This window comes from Mus musculus, chromosome 9, assembly GCF_000001635.26.
Source record: "Mus musculus strain C57BL/6J chromosome 9, GRCm38.p6 C57BL/6J".
NCBI lineage: Eukaryota > Metazoa > Chordata > Mammalia > Rodentia > Muridae > Mus > Mus musculus.
The window spans coordinates 100,173,148-100,198,013 of NC_000075.6; the positions used below are offsets into that span (position 1 = coordinate 100,173,148).

The window sequence follows — 24,866 nt, forward strand, 5'->3', positions numbered from 1 at the left end:
TTGGAAGTAATGGATTTAGAAAGACTGCTGGATATCTGATACATAATTGACTGTGTAGAGAGTAAAGTAATTAATGGTATAGCTTCCAGCTTGAAAAGAGGCACACTGGTAAAGTGCAAGCTGTAAAGTCCCTTTGTTCCTCAGCACACATGTATAAATGTCCCATAGAAATAAGTTGCTTTTTTCTGATTTCTTATGGAGAGGGAAAGAGAGGTTCCCTCACAGGCAGAGGAGGTGAAGGCAGTGGGAATCCCTCTGACAAGGGCTGAAGGGGAGGCTTCTTTACCGCAGCAGATGCAGACCACCGTGTGCATATTAATAGTGACAATGAAGAAAGTTGTCGAAATTAGAAGACTTTGGACATATTGTAACACCTAAAAGAAAAAGAAAAATGCATTTTAAAGTGAGACAAGAAAATCTAGGGTTGAATAAGTAAATTGTGATACTCCTACTTGATAATGTGAACATCTGTTGCTTGCATTTCTTAAATCTTGATCTAAATGAGTTACCTTCAACCTGAGGGTACAAAAATCAAAAATTAGAAATAGTGAACCTGTTAGCAAACATCTTATTGGCAACATGTATTACAGTCTATTGTTTATTTGAAACATTTGAATAATGGCTTCTCTGTAAGGATAGATTCTCCAAAGTCAGGAAAAAAAAAAAGCTAAAGCTTTTTAAAAGATGGCAAATCAGACCCGGCCGTTTTCTGCTTTTCTGCTGTATATGTGTTGGGGGGGGGGGGCCTCGGACCAGCTAGTGTATGCTGCCTAGTTGGTGGCTCAGTGTTTGAGAGATCTCGGGAGTCCAGGTTTGCCATAGGTCTTCCTATGCGGTCGCCCTCCTCCTCAATGTCTTCTAGCCTTTCCTTAATTCAACCACAGGGGTCCCTGATTTCAGACTTTTGAATGGGTGTAAGTATCTGCTTCTATCTCAGTCATCTGCTTGTTGACTCTCTCAGAGGGCAACCATGCTAGGCTCCTGTCTGTAAGCACATCATAGCATCAGTAATAGTGTCTTGGAGTAATAGGCCTTGGAGCCTTCTCTTGAGATGGGTCCCAATTTGGGCCTGTCACTGACATCTTTTCCTTCAGGCTCTTCTCCATTTTTGTCCCTGCAGTTCTTTCAGACAGGAACAATTCTGGGTCAGAAATTTTGACTGAGGGATGTGAACCCCATCCCTCACTTGATGCCCTGTCTTTGTACTGGAGGTGGAGTCTCAAGTTCCCTCTCACCACTGTAGGGCATTTCATCTAAGGTCTTTGAGTCTTAAGATTCTCTCACTTCCCAGGTCTCTGGTACATTCTAGAGCGCCCCCCCCCTCCCAACCCCGAGGTTGCATATTTTCATTCATGCTGCTTTCCCTTGGGGCTTCACTCCTGATTCCCCCGCCCCCAATACCTGGTTATATTCCTCCTCTCCCCTGCTCCCTGGAATCCAGTTTTCTTCCCTCCCTCTGCCCTCTGCTTTTTTCTCCCTCCCAAGTGGGACTGAAGCATCCTCACTTGGGTTCTTCAGCTTGTTAACCTTCTTGAGTTCTGTGGATTGTAACTGTATTTTTTGGCTAATATTCACTTATTAGTGAGTACATACCATGCATGTCCTTTTGGGTCTGAGATCCCTTACTTGAGTTGATATTTTCTAGTTCCATCCATTTGCCTGCAAAACTCATGCAGTCCTCGTTCTTAATAGCTGAATAGTACTCCATTGTGTAAAACCACATTTTCTGTATCCATTCTTCCATTGTGGGACATCTGGGTTATTTCTAGCTTCTGGCTATCACAAATAAGGCCGCTATGAACATAGTGGAGCATGTGTCCTTGTGGCATGGTGGAGCAACTTTTGGGTATATGCCCAGGAGTGGTATAGCTGAGTCTTTAGGTAGATCTATTTCCAATTTTCTGAGGACCCTCCAGATTGAGTTCAAGAGTGGTTTGTACCAGTTTGCAACCCCACCAGCAATGGAGGAGTGGTGTTCTTTCTCATCCTCACCAACATGTGCTGTTACCTGAGGTTTTGATCTTAGCCATTCTGATTAGTGTAAGGTGGAATCTTAGGATCATTTTTAATTTGCATTGCCCTGATGACTAAGGACTTTGAACATTTCTTTAAGTGCTTCTTGGCCAATCATGCTCTGTTTAGTTCTATACTCCATTTTTTTAATTTGATTGTTTGGTTTTTTTGTTTGTTTGTTTGTTGTTGTTTTTTGGGGGGAGGTTAGCTTCCTGAATTCTTTATATATTTTGGATATTAGCCCTCTATCAGATGTGGGATTAGTGAATATGTTCTCCCCAAATCTGTAAGTTGCTGATTTGTCCTATTGACTATGGACTTTGCCTTACAGAAGCTTTTCGGTTATCAATTCTTGATCTTAGCGCCTGAGTCATTGGAGTTCTGTTAGGAAATTTACCCCTGGGTCTATGAGCTTGGGGCTCTTTCCCACTTTCTCTTCTATTAGATTCAGTGTATCTAGTTTTATATTGAGATCAGGATGTTATCTAGGATGTTCAAATTCCAAAGGAAACCAGGCACACTGAGTGTTGGTGAATTCCATTCTTCTGGCCTGGAGGATTGCCATCTTCAGTCTGTGAGATAGAAACCTGAAGAAGTTCTCCACACACCATGTTTCTCTCTCTCTTTTCTCTTCACCCCAGGCTGTTCAGAATGACTCAGAAATAGCTCAGAAAGCATGATCTAGGTACCCTGGCCAGTCTACGGTGGCATCAGGACCAGACAATGTTCTGTGAAGAGTCTAAAGATACATGCTCATTCCCACAGTGCAGGTCAATAAATCCAGCAGGAGGATCAAGAGGGATTTTGTAAGTGATTTCATTCAAGCAGGGTTATTACCAAGGGCTGTACAAGGTCCACATACAGAAGTGCTGTATGCAGAGACGATGCCAAGCTGAAGAGCCCAGCAATGAACACGCACTGTCTACTCATGGGAGCCACACAGGATGAGAAGACCAAGAAAGAAACAAAGCCAGGCTGGACAAGCTAGACTTGGCTCCTTTCAGTTTGTAGGGAGACTGAGTTGGAAGAAACTACTTTTCGCTAACTCATACAGTTGTAAAATGCCTTTTTATAGTAAAAAAAAAAATCTTTTCTTTAACTAATGTATATGTCTGTACAGGCATGAGACTAGTGACACCTTCACCTGTAATACAAGCTTCCGACCTAGAGGGAATCCGATCAAAGGAAATAGAGTTTTAGAATCAAAAGGAGTACAGAGTTATATGACAGCAGACTGCTTATTGTAATTTGCAGTGTCAAGCTGTTCTTGGAACAGTAAATGATGGACTATTTATAAAAGTTACAGAACCTGCCAGAGGCATCTTCCAAAATTCATGATAAAATGAGTTGGTGGAATGTTCTGAGCAGACAGTGAGAAAATGATGAAAGATGATTTGCTGACGCCCCATTGGGGCTCTCGGCTCAATAAGAAAGGAAGGAAAGAAAGGAGAAGTCGAAAGAAAGAGGAAAGAAGAGTCAGGAGGATCTGCTAATAGACACAAACAACATCAGTTCCAGGTTGATTCCTCCGAGTCCTGTGTCTGATGCTTGTGGTGTCTTCATCAATGGGGACTTAAGCTTTCAATACTGGAAAGCAGCCAAGGGCAATGGCCTACGTTCTTTGGGGACTCTTTGGACTCTCTCAACCAACTATTCCAAAGGAGCTTTCCGGTGCCCAGTACTGGGAGTTTTGTTAGGCAGTCTATGGCTCTTGAGGGAGCATTATCATTCCCAAGTGGTGTAACTTCATTAAAAATTTAAAGTGCGTACACACACACACACACACACACACACACACACACACACACATTCTTGGTGTTCTTTATCTGCTGTCACTCTGCCTCAGTATTTACCTTTATCCCCTCCTCATCCTCATCCTCCATAAAGCTAGCCAACTGCCCATAGATAGTGATGTCATGGTACCTAGAGGACAACTATATTGGTTAGGCTTTCATTGCTGTGAAGAGACACCATGATCACAGCAACTCTTATAAAGAAAAACATTTAATTGGCGCCAGCTTACAGTTCCAGAGCTTTAGTCCATTATCATCATGTCAGAGAGCATGGCAGCTTGTAGGCAGACATGATGCTAGAGAAGAAGCTAGAGATGAAAGTCCTACATCTTCATCTACAAGCTATGCTACAACTTGAACATATAAGATCTCCAAGTCCACCCCAACAGTGTCACACTTCTTCCAGCAAGACCACACCTACTCCAACAAGGTCATACCACCTAAAAGTGCCATTCCCTATGGGCAAAGCATGCAAACACATGAGTCTCTGTGGGCCATACTTTTTAAAACACTACATTCTACTCCATGAACTCCCTAGGCTTGTAGCCATAACACAATGCAAACTGCATTTAGTCCAACTTGAAAGTACCTATAGTCTATCACTGTCTGAACAATGTTTAAAATTTCAAAGTCTCTTCTGAGATTCATGCAGTCTCTTAACTATAATTCCCTGTAAAATAAAATAAAAAAAAAATCAGATCACGTACTTCTAACACATGGCACAGGATACACATTACTCTTCCAAACGGAAGCATAGTGAAGAAATACTGAACCAAAGCGAGACCAAAAGCCAGCTGGGAAAGCTACAAACTCTGCATCTCCATGTCAATGTCAATGTCAAAATGTTCTTCAGACCCTGAACTCCTCTTAGTTTTATTGACTGCAATGCATGTCTTTCTCTTGGGCAGGTTCCACTCCCTGCTTTCCTTGGAAGGTATCCCACAGCTGACATCTCTAACATTTTGGGATATCGAAGGTAATACAGGCTTCTCCTTCAAATTCACACAATGGTCTTTCTAGACTTCCATGCAGGGACCCTACACCCACCCCTTACACACACTTGGCCTCAGCATCTTTCTTTAGATACAGAAAGAGATTCTATAATCCCTTTCTTTTATTTAATTGATGCTGATGTACAATTTCAGAGGTCTAGACCATTATCATCATGGCAGAGAGCATGCAGCTTACAGGCAGACGGGGTGCTGGAGAAGGAGCTGAGAGTTCTACATCTTGATCCATAAGCAGCTATGCTACACCACATGTAGCTTGAGAATATAAGACCTTCAACCTCCACCCCCAAAGAGAAACAATTCCTCCATCAAGACTTCACCTACTCCAACAAGGCCATACCTCTAAACAGTACCACTCCCAATGGCCATTCAAACACATGAGTCTATGGGGGCCATATGTATTCAAACCACAACAACCTACTATTGTCACTTTTCCTGAATCAGATTAATTTCCCACTGCATTCCAAATACAGGCTCTCACCTTGTCATCAATGAAGCTTCTTTTGGCACTAGATAGACACCATTAACAAAAACTAAAACTGGTCAAACACAACAATAAACTATGCGATGCCCAGCCCCACTGGCTACATTTATAACTCAGCCTCTACTCATAAGGCTTAGGTAACAATGCAGATGAGGAAGCAGAATGATTGTAAAAAGCAGAGGACCAGATGTCTGTTGCAAGATTGTGTCTTCTATGCAGAACAAAGAGGCCGCATTCATAAAATCTCAAAAACATGGTAGCCTAAACAAGACCTGAACAATGACAACACCAGTGGAAATCTCAGAAGACTCCATCCCTAGATGAAGAGCTACAGGCAAGTAATGACTGTTAAGCGAAAGGCAATCAGTCTTCCCAGGGAGGAGCCCCATAATTATTTTTCTAATACCAAGAGTTCATCCCTGAGATAGATAGATAGATAGACAGACAGATAGATAGACAGACAGATAGATAATGAGAAACACTAAATGGATTTTGTTGAAGATGTGAGCTGGCTGCCCGATACAGCTGGTTAGCTCAGTCTTGTCTCTGGATCTATCTTCTGCACAATATTGCCTGACTCTTCTTCATTACAGTGTTGCTCTAAGATCTACCCTTTTCTGATCGACTCTTTGTTCACTTACCTGGAAAGTAACTGATCAGAGCTGTTTAAGGGAATTATTGTTTATCTTGACTTAGACATGGGCATATGGCATTGGACTACTGTCTTTGTTACTCGTTGTTGTGACTAAGTATCCAGCAAGAAGCAATTGAAGAACAGGATTATTGTGTTTCACGGCTTGAAGGTTCAGTTCAACATGATGGGGAGGGCATGATGCCAGGGAACCCCACTGCAGCAGGAATATGCAGCCAGATTCTCCCTTCACATCTGGGGGAATAAGAAGCTGGGAGAGACAAATAGAGGTGCTCAGATGGCTTTCTTGTTTTTCCACATGTATTCAGTCTCATACCCTGAGCCATGCAATGGTGCTGCCCACCATGGGGGCAGGTCGTCCCTCTTCAATTAATCCACTCTGAAACATTGTGGCAGACACATCCAAAGTATGCCTCACTAATGTCCTAGGATGCTGAGCAAATTCATCATCACTAAGACCAGTAAGAATTTGTTGACATAAGTTGAGAAATTATTTCCTTTGAAAAAAGATACAAGTCATGTACAAATGCAACTTATTGATTAAAACACAAAATAACAGCAATGTATTTAATGTTCCTTCCCCATCACCTCCATTCCTGGCGCCCATCACTCTCCTCCTTAGAGGAAGACATGGGATGGGAACTTTGGTGGGCATCTCCATGATCCTGTCTTGAACCTTTACTATTGTTGTCATAGAGTGACCAGTTATGCTATCACATGCCACTCCTACAAATCATTAGGACTAACAGTGGACAAATGGACATTGCTTTCTAATCAGGGCAATTCAGAGTCCACTTCTAAGATGAATATATCAAGTTTGACAGTGAGAAGTTTCCATTCCTGTCCTTTTTATTCCCCAAGAGTAAATAGAGAGTATTTTATTGACAGATTTTCACTATACACAGTACTGGATTTTATATGGGCATTTACAAAAGCAGATAACATACTCAATCATGCCCCTGAGGTCCTCCAGCTTCTTTCTTTTTTTTTCAAATTTTTATTAGATATTTTCTTCATTTACATTTCAAATACTATCCTAAATGTCCCCTATACCCTCCCCCTGCCCTGCTCCCCTACCCACCCACTCCCACTTCTTGGCCCCGGTGTTCCCCTGTACTGGGGCATATAAAGTTTGCAAGACCAAGAGGCCTCTCTTCCCAATGATGGCTGACTAGGCCATCTTCTGCTACATATGCAGCTAGAGACACGAACTCTGAGGGTACTGGTTAGTTCATATTGTTGTTCCACCTATAGGGTTGCAGACCCCTTCAGCTCCTTGGGTACTTTCTCTAGCTCCTCCATTGGGGACCCTGTGTTCCATCCAATAGCTGACTGTGAGCATCCACTTTGTGTTTGCTAGGCACTGGCATAGCCTCACAGAGGACAGCTATATCAGGGTCCTTTCAGCAAAATCTTGCTGGCATGTGCAATAGTGTCTGCGTTTGGTGGCTGATTATGGGATGGATCCCCAGGTGGGGTAGTCTCTGGATGGTCCATCCTTTCATCTTAGCTCCAAACTAATGCTAAGCTAAGCCTGTATAAAACTGCAGCTTCATTAGTCACATGACCTTCCTTAGCTATAGAGGAATAACATGCATACAAGAAAGAAGATTGGAGGGGTAGGAAGTGGAGAATTTCATTCACACTGGTTAATTCTTGGTTCTTGCTTCCCAGAGTTCAAGATCACCAAGGTACAGAGAAATTAATATATACTGTTGAAAGTTAGGGTCCAAAGTAAGAAGTCTATAGAACTTTTCCTTGACTTTGAAATTATAGAAATATAAATATACAAATAAATCTATAAATGCATATATGCAATTCTGTGATTTAAAAAAAATGTAACAATATAGCTTGGGGAATCTTTCTGTTACCAAATATGCAAATCTACTTCATTCTTTCTTAATAGACTGTTTCACACTATATGTGACGGTTAATTTTGTATGCCAATTTGACATCCCAATGTTAAGCCAAATATTACTTCCTGTCTGTGAGGGTATTTATAAATGGGATGAGTATTTGGAGCAGAAGAGCTTGGGTTCCTTATAAATTAGATTTAATCAACTGGTTGAATTCAGAGGCTAAATAAAATAGATTTTTACTCTCTTACTGACTTCATGCTGAGACTTTATTTTTTAGTTTTATTTTGTTTTTGTGGTGGTGGTTGTGGTGTGTGTGTGTGTGTGTGTGTGTGTACAGATTTTTAATGAATAGTTAGGTTTAAAGCTACATCTTCTGAAAGTACATCGTTTTCAGGCTTTTGAAACTGAAACTGCTGCTTCTCTTGGGTCTCTAGCTTTCTGATGCCCATCCTTTTCTGTTTGTTTGCTTGTTTGTTTGGTTGGTTTTGTTTTTTTCAATGAACAGTAGTTAACACAGAGATTCATGGCAGACAGCAGTACTAAGAATAAATTATGTGTTGCATGCTCAGCTCTGAGTAGCACAAGCAACATCACAGACAAGGGGAACAGAGAGGATGTGAAAGCCATGTGGTTGGGAGGAGAGCCATAAAATGCTCTTTTCTGGGTATGGCCTGGCCATTATGCCTATGAATTTACAACATTGTGGTTTCCTGCACACGGCATGCGCAGGACAGATGATAGCACCCAGTCATGGATAATGGAAGGGCTCTCAGGACCTGGCCCATCTCGATGTCTGGGCAGCTTCTAGTAGCTGATGGCTGCTGCAGAGGGGGAATTGTTTTCAGTGGTGTAGGGAACTTGCCTATAGCCCAGCACAACGCTCCACATTCATGCCCAAGTAGGTAGTTCTATTTAAACTCAGTGGCTTACAAAGCAAAATCAAAACAAAAAGACACAATAAAGGGAGGGGAACTTGCGTAGATGAAGGACAGTTGATGGGCTAAAAGAACTATGAGGCATGGTAGGGTGATGGGTGTGACCAGAATGTGTTTATTATACACATATATGAGGTTGTCAAAGAATGGATTTTTTAAATGGAAAAAAAAAAGTGACCAAACTATAAGACAGGGATAGTTCTGTGGATGTGAGTGTTTGCTTTGTAAGCACAAAAACCTGAGTTCAGGTCCCTCACACTCAACTAAAAACTATGTGTAGTCACATGTGCCTGTAGCCCCAGATTAGTGATCAAGGATGGGAGGACTTATTGTGGGTGGGTGGTGCCATCCCTAGGCTGGTAGTCCTGTGTTCTATAAGAAAGGAAGCTGAGTAAGCTAAGGAAAGCAAGCCAGTAAGTAACATTCCTCCACGGTCTCTGCATCAGCCTCTGCTTCCTTTCCTGCTGGAGTTCTAGTCCTGACTTCCTTTGGTGATGAACAGCAATGTGGAAGTATAAGCTGAAAAAAGAAAAAAGTTTCCTCCCCAACTTGTTTCTTAGTCATGGTCATGGCGTTTTGTGCAGGAATAGAAGCCCCGACTAAGACAGGTTCTGTGGATTCTACGGAAAGATTTGGAAGCCAGGCTGTGCAGTCATGGTGTTCATAGCTGTCAGTGGGCAAGGGTAGGCATTCATCTGCCCACAGCATCAGGAGAGGCAGCTTCCCACCTTGAGGTCTCAGCTAAGATAGTCAGTCATTGGCAGGTTCTGTTTTCTGAGAGGCATGCTTCTCAATGTTCCGTCCTGCACTGCCATCCGTTCTACAGACCTAGGGACAAACAGCTCTCGAAGATAAATTCTTTTCAGGATCCTGAAATGTATCTCATAGCACTTACTTGGTAGGCATGAGGTTCTGTGTTTTACCACAGCATAGAGAAAAGCACACAAATATTTTCTACTTGAAACAGCCAATGTGGACTCTATTTTCTACAGTGAAACCCTATAATATATCATTCGAATATAATAAAAACGTTTCCTCTGCTTTTTAAACTCTTGTTTTTACATACATTTCTTTAATCTGTCTAGGCTTAATTTTGAACATAGTGTGAAAGACTAATATAACTCCACAATATGAATGATCAGTTCACCCAACTAGTAAAAGTGTATTCTTTTAATGGTATTTTTAAATGTTTGATCATATGCTAATTTATCTTAATATAGAAGGAATCTGTATTAAAATAACTGTACTAGCATGTGATGAAGAATATATTACTGCATTTGAATGAAAGCCTTTGGAAAAAGGGGAACAAGGGCCAAAGGATCACCCAGTGGTTAAAACCATTGACTATATTGCAAAGGACCCAGGTCCAGTTCTGAACACCCACATGGCAGCTCAGAACTACCTGTAACTCTAGATTCAGGGACTCTGATGCTATCTTTTGACTTCCGTGGACATCCACATGCAAGTGATGTACAGATAAGTGGACACACACATACAGATAACAATAAATAAAATTCAGTTTTATAAAAGAATGGATTGGGGAGATTTTACTTTGTTTTGTTTGTGTGTTGTATTTGGACAAAGCTGGTGTTAATCACTTTGCATGGTACTTGTGGTTGTTGGAATGAAAATGGCCCCAAAGCCCCATAGGGAGTGGCATTACTTGAAAGGATAATTCCTGCTAGTCCTGGTAGATGTGGCCTTGTTGGAGGAAGTGTGTCATTAGGGGTAGAATTTGAAGTTTCAGAAGCTCAAGCCAGGACCAGTGTAAAACCCTTCCTGCTGCCTCTGAATCGGCTCCTTCTCCAGCACCACGTCTGCCTGCAGGCCACCATGCTTCCCCACATGCTGATAATGGGCTAAACCTCTGAACCTATAAGCCAGGCCAGATTAAATGTTTTCCCAATTAAATGATTTGCAAAGATGTAGTTGACAAAAAGATAAATAGGGAGGTCACGTGATGTTGGTGTATGTACAATTTCCTGAGACAATCAACCTACAAGTAGACAAGGTCCAGAAAAATGTCTCTACCTTTACTTACTCTAATGAGAATTTCTGTTAATTCTATTATAATGGGAAAGGCACCAAAAATGAATTGAAACCCAATAAAGGACAAATTTCCACAAACTTTGGTCACTTTTACTTGAAGGGACAGCTATAGGTTCAGAGGTTTAGTCTATTATCAGCATGGCAGGGAGCCTTGTGGCATGCAGATAAACACGACACTGGAGAAGGAGCTGAGAGTTCTACATCTGGATACTGTGTTTAACAGGAAACAGAGAACGCATGCCTGGGTGGACTTTGCTGAGCTTTGATTGTCTGAGGCAGTGACATTCTTTCTGTCTTCCCGGTCAAGATTTGCTTTGGTCAGGACTTTGAACTTCGAGTCTCTCTCATCCGATCTCTCTAGCAGCACTTCTACAAACAACAGAGCCAATTCCCTGACAGCTGTGTGCACTGATCAGGGACTGTGGCAATGTCATTCCACTTGAATTACTGTTTCTTCATGCTGCTGACAAAGGAGTCAAGTTCAGTGTGAAGCTCGCAGAAGAAGTGGAAAAAGTACTTAACGACAACGTCCCTCGATTTGTCCTTGGATTATTCTATTTAACGTATATTTTAGTGTCAATACAAGTGTTTAAATAGTTATGACATAATGAAATGTGTCAACATATGGCAGGCCAATGCCCCTTTATTGTTCTTCTTCTCAAATTTCTTTTCTTCTCATGTACATTTTCTCCTTAGATACTTTTTATAATAATCCTTGATTGACATTTAGTTACCAATTAAGTTTCTGATGAATTATCCTTAAAACTTCAAGTCTTTTACTCTGAAATCATGATCAGCTCTTTTTGTGTCTTTTTTGTCCAGTGAATTTTATTCTTTTATGTGAATCCTGTGTATTTACCATTAAATCTACAGCTGCATATGTTGGGGCTGTATGCAATGTCTTTGTGAAATGCTTTGTCTGTGTCATTATTGCTAATTTATAATGAGGCTGATGGATTTGCATGTTGCTCTTATAACCAGGTTTCTCCCCAAAATGTATTAATAGTTCTATGAATTTTGGTTGTTTCTCTTGGGATTTTAGGTGAGGAGTTACTCTATCTCCAAATACTAAATTTTACCTCTTTCTTTCTAGTTAAGTATGCCTACTTTTCTTGCTTTATTGCATTTTCTTGCCCCTCTAAAATAATGCTGAGTGGTACATTTGTCCTTTCTTCTTTTTTGTTTACTTTTGCGAGTATAACATAATTACAACATTTCTCCCTTCCCTTTCACCCCTCCAAACCCTCCCACTTACCCCTTCCCACTTTCCTTCAAATTCATGGCCTCTTCTCTTAATTGTTAGTATATGCACATATGCATATATATACACACATGCGCGCGCACACACACATATGTAGTCCTATACATATATGTTAACTTCATATAATGCTACTTGTATATATTCATGGCCAAACACTTGGCATTGGACAACTAATTTGTGTATTGTTCCTCAGGGAAGATCATCTCATTTCTTCCCAAAATTCCTCAGTTGCCTATTGAAGCAGAAATTTCTGGTTTCTTTGGTAACTCAGTTGTGTCATGTGATGTTTTTCTGGAAACTGTCTTATGAGAGGATGTTTTTGCTGAAGCAGACATAAGAGAAGATATTTTGCTGAGAAGAGACACGTGGTGTTTTTCTGGAAGCTGCCTGGAAAGGGGTATGTGATATTTTGCTAAAGCAGAGACTTTGACAGAACACATAATGTTTGGAAAGGGTATTAATATAAACCAACAGACAGTAGACAATGCTGTGTGGTATTGGCACACCTTGCCACTCTTTGCTTGTCTTCACTGGGCTTTGTTGAGACTAGCCTTTGTTGGTGATGACGACGACAATGACGATGACGTTGACGTTGACGTTGTGTGGTATTGGTTCACCTTGCCACTTATCATAGTTTGATGTGACTTTGTAGACTAAAACACACCAAAGACCTTCTGGTGGTGTTCTGGCACTTCTTGCCAGGTCTGCAGACGTTGGCCAATTGGCAGAGCCTCACAGTTTCTTCTGGATTGAACTGCCATTGCTGATTTGTGAATAGTGTTTGTGAGTGGATTAAGCAGCTACTGCTGATTCATGTGAACTGAACTGCTGATATCCTGACAATGCAGATTGGATTTTGTCCCCAAAGAATTATTTCTAATCAGGTCTGCATCCTCCTATTAACCTCTCCCTTTCTACTACCTCTGGTGGGTAGTGGGCTAGAAGAGAGGTTAAGGCACTTAAGTACATGTATTAAAATAGGTTTTTAAAAAATATAACCTACAGCCTATAGGTCTTTGTGTTGGACCGAAGCCTCATGGGCCTTTTCTTTGACCTGTTTGGTGTGTTCATTAATGTCATCCTTGCTCAGCTCATGTTTCAACTGTCATGGTGGTGAGACTTTTTAGGTTTATACGTTTAGTTTCTGACATTACTAAGAAACACAGTCTCACAATAAGCTCTCTGATCATCCGGCTGTTATAATCTTCCTGGCCACCTCTCCACAATGTTCCCTGCGCTTTAAGTGCAGGAGTGTTTTATAGATGTATCTATTTGGACTGGGCTGCACAACTTTGCAATTTGATTGCTTGTGGGTTTCTGTAGTAGCACCTACCTGCTGCAAAGAGAGACTTCCCTGTTGATTGGTGAAGATTACACCTATGTATAAAGACAAATACTTATATATTGTTAGACACTATGCTAGTTTAGTAAAGTGGCGATTATAGATTATACTCTGACAACCACAATTTCACTAGCAGTGAGTAGTTAGCAAGGTTTCCAATATCAGACATGGTTTCCAGCTTCGTGGATGGGTCTTTTCAATTAGAGTTGTTTATGGCCAAGGTTTGCCTGTCACTATTATACCCTTATGATTATCCTACACCATGCTGATGGTTGTGGTTCAGATGGGTTAACTGAGGGCAGAGGATCTCTTGCATTCTGACTGAGTGGCAACGTAACTATAAAAAAGTTTGTGGAAAAAGCCCTGTTGCCTACCTACCTTAGCTTCATCCTAAGGAAGTAGGTCTAATGTTCTTGCCTTCTCCCTCCTTTGTGTTGCTGTTGCTGTGACCTCTATCCTTTGCTGACAGCTTCTGATGTGAGATGAATACCTGCAGTTTTCCAAGAATCTTCTAGATCTCTAGCACTAAACTGGTACTGCCAAGGCATAACACTTCCTATAGCTGCTGGGATCTCTTTACTCAGATAGCCATGGTTGGGTTTTTCTATCATGTAAGCCTACGCAATAAGCACTTTTTTTTTATAGCACGAGCACTCTCTAAAGGTTCTGTTCCTCTAGAGTACCCTATTTAATAAACTTTTTGTGACACAATCATTTTTAATTTTCATGAAGTTAAATGTGTCTCTGTTTTTGGGTTATTTGTGTTTCTGTTTTCATAACTAAGAAAGTATTATCAATTCCAAAGTCACAAATCTTTACCTCTATCATTTCTTTGGCTTTTATATTAAAATCTTCTATCTATTTTACCTAAAATTTGTATCTGGTATGAAGAAAGTGATACAACTTCATTCTTTTACATATTAATATCTAATTATTCAATCAATGTTTATTTATTCTTTCCCCCAAAGAATTGTCTAAACAGTCATATTGAAAACCATCCGACCATATTTATTTGACATGTTTTTTCTTGGCCTCTCAATTTTATTCCATTTGTTGATATGTCTCTTCTTATGCCAATTTTACCTTTTTTGGTTACTGTGTTATTAGTATGACTTGAAACATGAGAGTATGGTTTTCCTGAAGTTTATACATTGTCAATAGTTTTTGGTTAGTTTGAAACCCTTAAATTTCCATATAAGCTTTAAAATAAGTTCATGTATTTCCACAAGGAAGTTAGATGGGATTTCTGTTCTCTTTCTTTGCACTGAGTTTTCTCTGCTTCTTCTATATATGAGTATTGATGAGTATTAGTGTTCAGCATCTTCCAGACCATAAACATGAGATGCTTTTACATAGTCCTATTTAACTAGCTTTTAATAGTGATTGTATTGTTTTCAGAGTCAAACACTTTTTATGTTAAATTACTCCTATTATGTTCTTTTGTTATTTACTGGAACTGTAATTTCATTTAGTCTTTTGAGAGGATTTCTACTTCTTCTTATGTCCATTTCAGTCATCTATGTCACCTAGAAATCTATCTCGTAACATTATATAAATTTAAGTTCACAGCAGTCCACTATAGCTCCTTTTATTGACATGTAGTTCATAATAACTTGTTCCTGATTTTAGCGATTTGAGTCTTCCCTACTCTTGGTTAGCCTAACGTTTGTGAATTAAAAGGATTTCTATAAGTACAAGCCTTCCCAAGCCGTCTTCAAACTTCCTATGTATCTGAAGACGACTCTAAGCATCTGATTCTCCTGTCTTCACCTCATCAGGGCCAGGACTACAGGTATGAGCTGCCACACCTGGTTTATATGGTGCTAGGGTTTGAACCCAGGCCTCCATGCAGGCTAAGTGAGCATTCTACCAACTGAACCACATCCCCACTTCTGACATACCAACTTTTGGGCTCACTGACTTTATTTTCTGTTCCTCGACTTATTCTTTCATTTCCTCAGAGTAAAGTTCAATCATTGATTTGAGAGCTTTCTTATTTTTTAATGAGAACATGCAGTTTCCACTATAATTTTATTTTATCTATGAATTATTTAGAAATATATTACTTAACTCTACAAAGTAAAAGTGAATTATCCTTGAGACCATCATGGGTTTTATAGGCATAGTTTTTAAATTAATTTTGAGCTTAATTTCTTTGTTATCATTAGACTGATTTAGTCAGTGCTTTGAAATTTATTAAGTTTTGCTTTGTAGTCCAAAGTATGGTCAAGTTTTACAAATATTCCTTTAGATCCTTTAAAAGCATATCCAGTCCGAAAGAAGGTGGCTAGGATGCCTATGCATGTTCCTATTTCCTAAAACTTTATTCAAATTTTGTCTGTTTTTAGGAATGAATTATTCAAATATCACCCATTGTGATCATGAACTCTCATCTCATTGTAGTTCCATAAATTTTTATATTATACCTTTGTTCTATATTATTAAATACATACAAAAGTAGAATATATGTTTGATTTCAAGCTAATCATTTTATTATTCTACAGTGTTCTTCAGCTCCATTGGTGATTTGACTTAAGGTCCATCCACTCTTTCCAATGCTAATATAATCACATCAGCTTTCTTTTGGCTAGTGATTTTTCCTTTTACTTTCAACTTTTTAAAATTCCTGTGTCCTACACATATCCTTTATAAACAGAATATAGATAACTCTCACTTTTTATTGTTTGAATAACTTTTAATTAAAAATTTTAGCTAATTGGTTTTAATGTCATTACTAATATGTTCGGGTTAAACTTCTCATACCTGTTCATTTTTCTATCCATTTCCGCCTTTAAAAAATAGCTTCTGTTTTATTTTATGATTCCATTTCCCAGTATTATGTTGGAAATTATACACGGCTTTATTATGATAATGGTAACACTAGAAATCACCTGATGCATCCTTAGGTCTGAAGTGTCTAATATTAATAGGCATTATGCTATCTACTTAGGCAATACAAGGTCATTAAAATTCTCTAGTCCCATTTACATACCCTTCTGACTTATTACATACCATTGCTGCTATGCATTCTAATCACCTCTATATTTTAAATATAATAACAAGGTGTAATTATTAAATAGTCAGTGTTAATTTCTATTGACCTACATCATTTTTAGTGTGCTCCATTATTCCTTTATCTCCATGCCTCTCTCTAAGACAATGTTATTTCCAATTTTACAGCTGAGTTTCCCATAACAAATTCTCAGATTTTTTTTCTTTTGACTAGATCAGACAAGATCAGGGCCAGGCAGCCACAGACTTGATTCTTTTTCCTTCAAACAAGTCACTATTTTCTTGTCACTCTTGAAAGATGTTTTTGGTAGATATAAAATTCTAGGTTAGCATTCATTGTTCCCCATATACTAGAATATGAAACATACTTCTATTAAGTGGTTAGGTGTTGACCTAATTTTCATCATTTCCTATGGTAGTCTGTGTATTTTTATTTTGGGTTTTAAGCAGATTTTCTACAGTCTGGATTTTCCTGTACTCAGCTTGGGGTCTATGAGACTTTTTGTTGTTCTTGTTGTTGTTGTTGTTGTTGCTGTTGTTGTTGTTGGAAATAGTTGTTTCCATGGAATATATTCTGATTATAGTTTCTCCTCCCCAATCTCATCTCAGATTCCCCATTTACCCAACTACTCCCCCCACTCTCCCTCTCTCTCTCTCATTAGAAAACAGGCATCTAGAAACAACAAAAACAACAATGACAATATCAAACAGAACAGGACACAACAAACAGGAAAAAAAAAGAACCAAAGAAAAGCATACGAGCATATAGATGCAGAGACACACAGAAATCCCATAAAAACACAAAACCAGAAATCATAAGCAAAGGACATGTAATATTAAAGAAGGAGGAGGGGGGAGGGGAGGGGAAGGAGAAAGGGGAAGAAGAGGAAGAGCAGGAGGAATGCCAAGAGCTCCAAAATTACCATTGATTTTGTTTTGTGATGGCCGTCTACTGCTGTGTGGTATGTATACTCAGTGAGACTCCATTGTAGAAAAGTGAGTTTTGTTTCCCCCTGTAAGCAGTGATAGCTTCTGGGTTAAGGATGGGGGCCATGCAGCCATCTTAAAACTGCAATCAGTGTGATTCACAGTTAGTATCCTGTCCCCTCTGCTTCTCCCCTACCGCTCTCTTGACCCTCTCCTTAAAGCCTACACTGTGTTTCCTGCTTCTCTTGTAATCTCTGCTGCATTCTTATTTTTTCCTCTTTTCCTCTGTTGTTTTCTCACCTTTCCTCCAATCCACTGAATCTGTCAGATACATAAACTATTGATGATGTTAAGCCCTGATGGGTGACTTCTTTGGCTCTTTCTTTTTCAAAATTCTATAAATTTTGTTTGCTACTGTTCATTATAATAATCTTCAACTCTCTTAGAAGAAAACACCTTGTTTATTATCTCCTTGATTCGAGTAAACAAATCTCTTGATTCCAGTTATTTTAAAACCTGTCTGGTTCTTTATTTCATTTGTTTTCCTCTGTAAGAGGCTACCAGTTGGAGATAGCTTCTGGGTTAAGCTGCATCACATTCATGTGCACGCTTGTGCATGCACACACACACACACACACACACACACACACACACATTAAAAACAAATCAATATATTACTGTGGTAGTTTGAGTATGCTTGGCCCAGAGAGTAGCACTATTAGGAGCTGTGGCCTTGTTGGAGCAAGTGTGTCACTGGGCTTTATTCTACATAGGAGAAAGAATTCTCCTAGGTGTTTCCTGATCAAGATGCAGAATTTTTAGCTCTTCCTGTGCTATGCATGCCTGGATGCTGCCATGTTCTCACCTTGATGATAATGGACTGAACCTCTGAACCTGTAAACCAGCCCCAATTAAATTTAGTCCCTTATAAGAGTTGCCTTGGTCATGGTGTCTCTTCACAGCAATGAAAACCCTAAGACAATTACTTTCTCAGAAGATGAATCTAAGATTCATAGCAGTCATATATACTTAAAGCGTTGAGAACCATATTCAAGTAGTCTAAGTCTTAAACCTGTGCTCCTACCCATCTTGCTACAAGGTTGTCTTAAGTTCTGACTCCAAATGTCTGAGCAAACCAGAATCCAGAAATAGTAAGACAGAGTCATTCCCACTATATCAAGACTTTGTTCTCCTTAAGATGTATCCTCATCAGACACCATGAGAACATACTTTCTGAATTTGTCTTCATTCTCGTGTACTGCCCCATATTTATTCATCTGCCACTCGATGCTACCCCAGTTTCTTTTCCTGATTGGCTTTCAGTGCCAGGTTACTTCTGTCATGGTGGGGAAGTCACAGTGGCCAGAAGTGGGCGATTTCATTCATAATCAGGATGAGTGCTTGCTAGTGCTCACCACATTTCACCTGCAGTTTCATGCTTAGTTAGCATAATCATGATAATCCCCTACAGGCATGCCCAAAGAGAACTAGCTACTGTATGGCTCTAGCTCCTGTCAACCTGACAATCACAGCTAGCCATCAAAATTACACTGCTCTGACCCCAACAAACATAGTTACCAAGTCAAACATGGATTATGTCCCACGGGACTTTCATTTTAGTGGGAGGTAAACAATAAACATATAAGAAAATATACAGATAATTTCAGGAAGTGATGCCGTTGGTGAGATAGAACAGTCTTACAGAGTAAGTTGTGATATTGGTTGGCTTTAATGAAGGAGTCAGGATGAGGTGGCCTGCACCCTGCAATGTAAGTGAGAAAGTGCTTTATGCAGAAGACAGAGTAAATGCTGGGATTAAGGAATAACTCAGTAGTTTAAATTGCTTGTTGCACAAGCAGAAGAACCGGAGTTCAGATAACCAGAAATGCTGCCTAGGTGTGGTTGTCTGAATTTCCAACATCCAAAGCAAAGCAGAGGCTCCCTGAGCAAGCTGGCTACCACTATCCCATCAGCACACTCTAGGTTTGACAGAGACAGAGACCCTGATTCAAAGAATAAGGTGGAAAGGTTAACTGAAGAAGATTTCTAACATCAACCTTGACACACACACACACACACACACCACAAGCATGCCCACACACATAGCAAGGACACACCCATGCACACACACAAGTATTCATACACACAAACACAAGCACATACATACATGCACACATACACACAAACCAAGGACATACATGTGCACACATACATAACCATGTACACACACACACACACACACACACAGAGAGAGAGAGAGAGAGAGAGAGAGAGAGAGAGAGAGAGAGAGAGATGCTCTCCAGGTTGAGATATCCAGGAGACCAAAAGAAGGTGGCAGGAAGCTAGAAGAGCTAGAGGAGCTACAGGCAGCCGTGAGCTGCGTGACCTAGGTGCTGGGAACTAAACTCTGGTCCTCTGTAGGAGCTCAAGTGCTCTTAACTGCTGAACTACCTCTGTAGCCCCGTAGGTATTATTTGTGACAACATTTAACCTTCTACCATCAGGCATCTTAAACTGGACAAAATATTTGACATGAGTGTTTTCAGCTTTGAGAAAACAAACTGCATAGACTTGTTACCCAAGGAAGTGGGTAGGAAAGTGAAAGTATTGTTCCACATGAATGAAATCCTACCTCAGAGCACAAACTGCCAAGAGTATCTAAGACACTCATGTGTCCCACACTGGATGGAAGAGATGATGAAGAGTCCGGGGACAGATGGTGGCTGGAGAGAACTCAGTGCAAGAGCCCAGAGGCAGACACTGAAGCAGAGGCCAGGGAGGAAATGTTGCTTACTGACTTTTTCCTCCATGACTTGCTCTTATACAGCCCAGGCCCACCTGCCCAGGGCTGGCACCACCTACACAGGACTGTGCCCACCCACATCAACCAACAATCAAAACAATGCCCCACAGGCCAATCTGTGGGAGCAATCCCTCAGTTGGGATTGCCTCTTCCCAGAGATACAAAGGCATATGTCAAGTTGACAGAAACAAACCATCCCAGCACTTCTCCCCCGACCCTGGTCTATATTGGTACATATTAAAATTTGAGAATCACAGCTATAGAGACCTAAGGAGCTAGAACATGTCAGAGAGATACAATGTCCCCAAAGGAATAGACTGAACATCTTATTACCCCAGATATGACGATGAATCTCATTACAGCAAATACACACTGACCTTGTTTTAACAATAATAAAAGTGGTCACAGGCTCAACGAAAAAGCCTGGCAAAGATGCCCTTCCCAGCTCTCTCTGCCTTCATTTTCGAAGTCATTACATTGATTAGAGTTCTCATCTCTTCATCCTGGAACATACTCTCACTGGAGAATATGTTTGCATTTCTTGTGTACGGGTATATATTTGTTTGCTTGCTAAATAAATTAACCAGGCCATGAGACCAGTATCTCAGAATAGTTATTTCCATCTCCATCCTGATAAGGTTGGCTGAGGAAGTCAATGGTATCAACTTCTGGTCCATTGGGAACTTCCCTGAGCCCCTGACTTACTTATTCTACCCATCCCCAGTTCAATGACACACAGTTCTGCACACCCAAGCTGATGCCACACCCCTGAGGCAAAAGATTGTGAGGAATCTCATCATGGCTGCCACTGTAGCCAGGACCTGGCATCTTGTCAAGGCTTGAGATCAAGTTCAGTTTTGAAAAGAGCAAAGAGAACAACATAATTTAAAAATCAAAGAAATTCATTTTAGTAGTAAAAGGTTAACAGGCTTTAGGAGGAACCATTTTTAATCACCCTCGTCTAGACTCTATCATTGGAATCACCAGCCTCAGAGTGAAATATGGCCCAACTGCCGTCACCAAACAGCTCCTAAAGACTGTTGTATTTAATCATGTCTGTGCACCACTTATGGATTTTCATTATGATTCCCGATGCTGTTGCGCTGGGTAAAATATTAATATCCATAGTAATGATGCATGAAGCTTGGAGTGTAATTTCTTCACTCTTCTTGTCTGATATTAAATTGTTACCACTTTATCATTTGTGTAGAACTGCACGTTTCAATTAATCTTTCCATATCAGCAGCCCTGATTAATATAGATCATGATTCATAAGCTTATCGTCACTATAGTTTTAACAGATCATTTATAAAGATCTTAAATTTCAGGGTCTGGGAGGCGCAGCTGCTGTGTCCAATGTGCCTCTTTATTCTCTCCTCCAGCAGCACTGTTACACACCGGCTGTCATCTCCTGTTGAATAATTAATTCCGGGAAACCAAATTTGCCCAAGGGGGGAAGAAAGAATAACGGGACTGGCGATTGGCAGGGCAGCAGGCTGTGTTTGCTCACCTTGCCGTGCCCAGCCCGGATGTTGCCTGCTCATCACTGGACTGAACTACAGCTCTGAGGGATTAACCACAAGTGGGAGGTGGAGGAAGCTTCTCTTGGCTGCAACAGACAGGTCCAGCCAACCCAGCCATCCCAGGACAGTTGTTGAGGTTTGATGGAGTGTTGGATAACTTCCCAGGCAGCTGCTGTTGCTCGAATGAATCTACAGACCTCATCAGGTCTGGCAAGACGCCTGGGGCCTTGTGCTGGTCCTGGAATACAGTCTAAGCTCTGCTCAGTATAAGGTAGGGGTGAGCTGGAAGCAGTAAGTGAGAGGCTTTCAGACATTCTTATTAAAAGCAGAAGCTTGGGAGATTTCATTAGAAGAGGTTATTAAAGCGCAGAGAGGGTTCTGGGCCTATAGATATGTGGTCTATCATCAGGAGTCTGGGAACCTTAGCCAAATCCTACAACTGTACTGCCTCTTAGCCATGCTCATGCTGAAGTGGACCTGTGAGGACCCTCAAGAGAACAGCCCCCTCTTCAGGCAGAGAGAAGGAGGAAAAAAGTCTCTCACTGACTTGGCCCTGCACCTGAAGCTTGATCCTCATAGCTCAAATTCTGTCCCCGCAAAGTATAAAAAAAATCTATATATAAAAATTTTAAAATATCTATTCTGGTAAATAGTAACTGGTCTGGTAATAGTTAAAATGGTGACATGATGATGACTTCAAAATCTAAATATTTTGTTTTAACCTCAATTAAATGAGGTATTTTTAACTTGGATTGAGTATATTTACACTCATTGCTTGTATCACATTTGTACTTTTTTTTTCTTACACAGCCTATGTGAAAAGTGTTACCCCCAGGCCCAGGGCTTGGGTCTGTATCTGCTATACAAATATTTCTCTCCAAAATTTATACGAAAGCTTAATCTCCACTATTCTAGTGTTAAGAAATCAGATCTTCAGAGGAATGATTAATGATGGCACTGCCCTTTGGGGTAGATTAATCTCCTGTGAGAAGACCTGAGAGAACCGGCTTAGGTTGTTTACCCTTCTACCTTCCGCAGTATGAGGACACCCGTTTCAAGGTGACATCCTAGAAGCAGAGACTGAGGCCAGATGTCCAACCTGCTGCCCCATTCATCATGGACTTCCCAATCTCCAGGATTCTTAGGAAAGACATCCCCTTCCTAAATTGACTAAACTCGGGTATTTGGTTAGAGTCGCCCAAACAAACTTGTGATATCATCATACCCATTCTGCCAGAGGATCACCCTGGTAGAAGAGGAGTGGCGCCCATGGGAAATGACTGAGGCACAGAAGGCAGGCGGCTGACATAGGCTGCGGTAGCAAACTTTATCAAGCTTTACCTTAAGAGCAACAGAGAATGCTGGGAAACTCCGCAACCTGGCAGCAATACGTCAGTGGCAGAGCGAGGAAGTTGAGCCGTTTCAACACAGCTATCACGGAAGGAGGAGCTGCTTTCTGAAGCCTGAGCATCCAACCCTAATGTCTGTCTGTACAGGGTAACTCCTGCAGCCACCGAGCAGCTCTCAGTGTGTGAGGGATTCTCGGGAAGGGGTTTGGACGCGGAGAGGGGAGGCCAAGAGAAAAGAAGGGGCCAGTGGTTCTTTCTGCACCTCCTCTAGGCCCCCCGCTTTGTTCACTCACGATGTGCGGTAGTTGTCGACGCGTTTCTAACACCAGCGTTCTGCAGACTGGAGACAGCGGTTACCGAGAAGCCCATAAGAACTGTGACATTTTCAAGTATTAATTTGATTCTTTGAGAACGTCATACAATGCATTTTGATCATGTCCCCCTTCCCCAAACTCCTCTCAGAGCCACTCCCATCTTCCTTCCCACCCAACTTCACAGTCCTTCTTTTATTAACCCATAAAATCCAATTTGTGCTACCCAAATACTCTTAAATGTGGAGCCTGCCCTACAGTGTGGTTACTTACCAGGGCTCTTATCCATAATGAAAACTGGCTCTCCGCCCAGCTATCAATGCCAGTAGCTCCTCCTCTAGGGGTGGGATTTTGGGCCTACCTTCCTCCTCTCCATGTTGAGATTTTTGCCTGGCTTGAGCTTGTACCGGTCTTGTGCATGTCACAATTGCTGTGACTTTGTATGTGCACCCACCCATTTGTTTCGGGGTGGGGGTGGGAATGTCCTTGTAGCCACCCACCCCTTCTTTCACAATGATCCTTGAGCTCTGGAAGGAGAGTTGGGAACGGAAGCAAAAGTCCCATTTATGCAGGAGCATTCCACAGTCTCTTATTCTCTGTACCTTGACTGGTTGTGCCATATGCTGCATGAAGCTTCTCTAATGAGGGTGGAGAGACACACTATGTCCAGCAAATCGCTCATAAACAACACCTGTCAATAAAAAAGCCGATGGCCAATGAGCTGAGGCAGGGAAATAGGAGGTGGGACACTGGCAGGAAGAGAGAGGATTCTGGGAAATAGTGAGGGAATAAAAGAAGATGCACAGACAAAGGCTGGGAGAGGTTCCAGTTTGTGTCTGAGGGAGATGTTGGGAGGGAACGTGGAGGAGATGAATGTAAATCAGTAGGTAGCTGAGCTGAAATTAGAATAAAGAGGAGAATCACCCCGGACTTGAGGCATGAAACTGAGGAGAGGTAACTAACCATTTGGAAGACGTAGCATAGTTTGAACGGGTTAAGTAAGTTATGAGCTAGTCAGGGAATGAGCCAAAGCTTATGGCCAAGGCACTTAATAATCAATAATTAGTCTCAGAGTCATTGCTGTTGAGAAATAAGTGATCAGAAGGGGGAAACTGGATTTGTTTTTTACATACTATCTATGGGTATAGAGACAGGTCATTATGAGTCCTTTTAGTAATATGTTTATTTAGCAGAATAATAGTAATAAGGACGTAATAGTAATAACACCTAGCCACAGGTTCTTGACCCAATAACAGTACCAAGAATTGGTTATATCTCGTGAAGATGGCTTAGATCCAAGGAGAAAGTAGTTGATAGCATCCATCGTATTCATGCCAATATTGTACCAATGGGCACACCTTGCCACAATTATTGTATAGTTGTAGCTCACAAGGCTCAAACCCAGGTCAGAGTGATGATTACTGTTCTCCTCCAGCAGCCTGCGTGGCACCTCCCAGCACTGTCAAAGCCAATCTGTACAGATGGCATTTCTAGGTCTGTGCCACCATGATTTCTCCATGTTCTATGACTCAAGTGCATGGTA

General features: G+C 41.0%; 1 long non-coding RNA gene across 4 annotated transcripts; it reads right to left on the reverse strand.

Moving 5' to 3' along the window:
• Positions 1-23,718, reverse strand: 4930540E01Rik. Of its 4 annotated transcripts, none has more exons than XR_003948098.1 (4): positions 23,597-23,718; positions 23,005-23,352; positions 453-516; positions 1-374 (listed from the first exon to the last, which is right to left on the reverse strand). It is a non-coding gene; the product is annotated as an RIKEN cDNA 4930540E01 gene (long non-coding RNA). The 4 variants fall into 4 exon arrangements; XR_871063.2 differs by having other exon boundaries at positions 23,306-23,386; XR_379747.3 differs by having other exon boundaries at positions 23,005-23,386.
• Between the last annotated feature and the right edge of the window lie 1,148 nt (positions 23,719-24,866).